This window comes from Terrapene carolina, unplaced genomic scaffold (assembly GCF_002925995.2).
Source record: "Terrapene carolina triunguis isolate 2854851 unplaced genomic scaffold, T_m_triunguis-2.0 Scaffold165, whole genome shotgun sequence".
NCBI lineage: Eukaryota > Metazoa > Chordata > Testudines > Emydidae > Terrapene > Terrapene triunguis.
In genome coordinates this window covers 1,037,331-1,041,111 of record NW_020664516.1, presented here as the reverse complement: position 1 = coordinate 1,041,111, position 3,781 = coordinate 1,037,331, and the positions used below count along the sequence as shown (strand labels likewise).

Here is a 3,781-nt window from a genome sequence, read left to right as displayed (position 1 = left end):
GGCCCTGCCAGGAAGTGGGAATTTTGTGTCTCATTTAAAACACACATAGGCAGTTTCCCTGCCCTGATTTTCTGCCTCATCATTCCTTTATCTGTAGCCTCATATCTTAACATACTCTTGGGATTTAAGTAAGCATAGACACGTGGCAGATAAACGATACAGTAGTAATTCACAAGGGCCATACATGATACTCAGCTGGGAAATGCACCTTCTGCCTCTGCAAAGGGAGGGAGAGGCTTGGGCTGCACGGAGAAGGAGGAAATGAGAAAGATTCACAGTGGCAGGTGTAACAAAGGCCAGGCCCTTACTGTGACTCCCTCAGAGAAGGGTCTGAACAGTCCCACGGGGGAAAAGATTCTGTCTGGCTTATGAACTGGTGACAAAGTTTGTAAGTTACAAGTAGCATGGCAAAAAAAGAGCCCAATGCAGGAAAAGCCAGTTTCCAATCAGTTATTCTGCTGGTTTAACAATCAAAGGAGGAGGATATTATTCAAGAGAAATGAATTACGCTGTTTAAAGTGGCACGACCAACTCTAGTCAGATGCTCAGAGCTGCTGCCAGCAGGCACTTCAGAAACGCCAACTTGAATGCAAAGCATAAATCTCTTCTCCCCCGCCCCTTCCAAGTTTGGGGACATTGAGAAAGGAGTCTCATTATCAGGCTGTTTCTGTAGATAAAGTGGCACAAGGTCTCTGATGGTCACTGACGCAGAGCCCAGATGTTTTTGGTGCAAATCCAGAGATGTGTTTACTTACTAGAATGTACAGAACACAGGGAAGCAGTGCCAACAGGACACAGCACAGAGGAAAGCAAAGAGAAGAATACCCACGTAATACCTGGCAGTCCAGCTGTACAGATTGTAAGGACAAACATTAGCTCTCCCCTCGGCCATCCCAACTATGATCAATGAACAGCCAAACATTAAACAGAAGGGGCACAACAATTTGACAGCCTAGGACAGCGAACAGAGGACAGGCAAACAGAGGGAGGTTTCCTGGGAGTTCGCCTGTGGGGAGTTCGCACAGAGTGTTTCTGCCTTTCAGGCTCCTGGGAGCAGTACATACAACATCTGAGGAGCCTTTTAGAAGGAAGACATGGATAGTGAGCGCTCAGCTGTTGTGACCTGCTCAGAATGTGCCATATTTGTCTCTCCCCCAGAGGACAGAAGCGACTTTGTCTGTACGAAGTGCAAGCTGGTCTGCATATTGGAAGAGAAGGTTAGAGGACTAGAGAACCAAGTATCAACCCTGTGTTGCCTCAGAGAAAATGAAGATTTTCTGGATAGAAGTCGGTGTTTGGTTCTGGACGCAAAATGTGCTGAAGAATCAGAGAGTGCAGAGCAGAGCGGGGAAGAATATTGGCAGCATGTGACCTCCAGAGGAAAAAAGAGGAGAACCCACGTACTCCCAATGCAGATAGAGGTGCACAACCATTTTCAGGCTCTCTGCACAGGTACTACTGCGGAGAAGGATTTGGAAGAGCCCTTTGAGGGAAGGAGTCAGAAGGAGATTCCGTCGGCCGGAAGGCATGGGATGCATTGTCCTAGGGATGGAGGTTCCATGACCACCACTCCCAAGAGGAGGAGACGGGTGGGGGTGGTCAGGGACTCCCTCTTAAGGGGTACAGAGTCATCCATCTGTCGACCAGACCGGGAGACTTGAGAAGTGTGCTGCTTGCCTGGAGCTAGAATCCAGGATGTGACTGAGTGTTTGCCGAGACTGATCAAGACCTCGGACCACTACCCCTTCCTACTTCTCCATGTGGGCACCTTGAGCAGATCACTGCATATTACGTGGCTCTGGGAAGAAGGATAAAGGAGTTTGAGATGCAGGTCGTGTTCTCATCTATCCTCCCTGTTGAAGGAAAAGGCCCAGGTAGGGACCATCGAATTGTGGAGGTGAATGCATGGTTATGCAGGTGGTGTCGGAGAGAGGACTTTTGATTCTTCGACCATGGGATGTTGTTCCAGGAAGAAGGATTGCTAGGAAGAGATGGGATCCACCTAATGAAGAGAGGGAAGAGCATCTTCGCAGGCAGGCTGGCTAACCTAGTGAGGAGGGCTTTAAACTAGGTTCACCAGGGGATGGTGACCTAAACCCAGAGGTAAGTGGGGGAGTGGGATACTGGGAGGAAACACAAGGAGGAGGGTACAAGATGGAAAGCCTCCTGATTCATACTGAGAAAGTAGGGCAATCGGCTAGTTATCTTAGGCGCATGTACACGAACGCAAGGAGTCTGGGAAACAAGCAGGAAGAATTGGAAGTCCTGGCACAATCAAGGAACTATGATGTGATTGGAATAACAGAAACTTGGTGGGGCAGTTCACATGACTGGAGCACTGTCATGGATGGTATAAACTGCTCAGAAAGGACTGGTACAGGAGGAAAGGTGGAGGAGTTGCACTGTATGTAAGAGAGCGGTATGATTGCTCAGAGCTCCAGTATGAAACTGGAGAAAAGCCTGTTCAGAGTCTTTGGGTTAAGTTTAGAGGCGAGAGCAACAAAGGTGATGTCGTGGTAGGCGTGTGCTATAGACCACCGGATCAGAAGGATGAGGTAGACGAGGCTTTTTTCAGACAACTAACTGAAGTTTCCAGATCACAGGCTCTGGTTCTAATGGGGGACTTCAATCACCCTGACATCTGCTGGGAAAGCAATAACAGCAATGCACAGACAATCCAGGAAGTTTTTGGAGAGTGTTGGGGACAACTTCCTGGTACAAGTGCTGGAACAACCGACTAGGGGCCGTGCTCCTCTTGACCTGCTGCTTACAAACAGGGAAGAATTGATAGGGGAAGTAGAAGTGGGTGGTAACCTAGGCAGCAATGACCATGAGATGGTTGAGTTCAGGATCATCACAAAAGGAAGAAAGGAGAGTAGCAAAATACGGACCCTGGACTTCAGAAAAGCAGACTTTGACTCCCTTAGGGAACTGATGGACAGGATCCCCTAGGAAGCTAATATGAGAGGGCAAGGAGTCCAGGAGATCTGGCTATATTTTAAAGAAGCCTTATTGAGGGCGCAGGAACAAACCATCCCGATATGTAGAAAGAATAGCAAATATGGCAGGCGACCAGCTTGGCTTAACAGTGAAACCTTCGGTGAGCTCAAAAAGAAAGCTTACACAAAGTGGAAATTTGGACAGATGACTAGGGAGGAGTATAAAAATATTGCTTGAGCATGCAGGCGTGTAATCAGGAAGGCCAAGGCACAATTGGAGTTGCAGCTAGCAAGGGATGTGAAAGGTAATAAGAAGGGTTTCTACAGCTATGTTAGCAACAAGAAGGTGGTCAGGGAAAGTGTGGGACCCTTACTGAATGGGGGAGGCAACCTAGTGACAGATAATGTGGAAAAAGCTGAAGTACTCAATGCTTTTTTTGGCTCTGTCTTTACAGACAAGAGCAGCTCCCAGACTGCTGTATTAGGCAACACAGTATGGGGAGTAGGTGAGCAGCCCTCACTGGTGAAAGAACAGGTTAAGGACTATTTAGATAAGCTGGACGTGGCACAAGTCCATGGGTCCAAATCTAATGTATCCAAGGGTGCTGAGGGAGTTGGCTGATGTGATTGCAGAGTCATTGGCCATGATCTTTGAAAATTCATGGTGATCGGGGGAGGTCCTGGATGATTGGGAAAAGGCAAATATAGTGCCCATATTTAAAAAAGGAAAGAAAGAGAACCTGGGGAACTACAGACCGGTCAGCCTCACCTCTGTCGCCAAAAAAATCATGGAGCAGGTCCTCAAGGAATCCATTTTGAAGCACTTGGAGGAGAGGAAGGTG

General features: G+C 48.0%; 1 protein-coding gene across 1 annotated transcript in view; it reads right to left on the bottom strand.

Annotated features, from left to right (window-relative positions):
- The window catches only part of LOC112103276 (ran-binding protein 10), a 142,903-nt gene that overhangs the window by 58,536 nt on the left and 80,586 nt on the right, over positions 1-3,781 (bottom strand). The window lies entirely within an intron of this gene.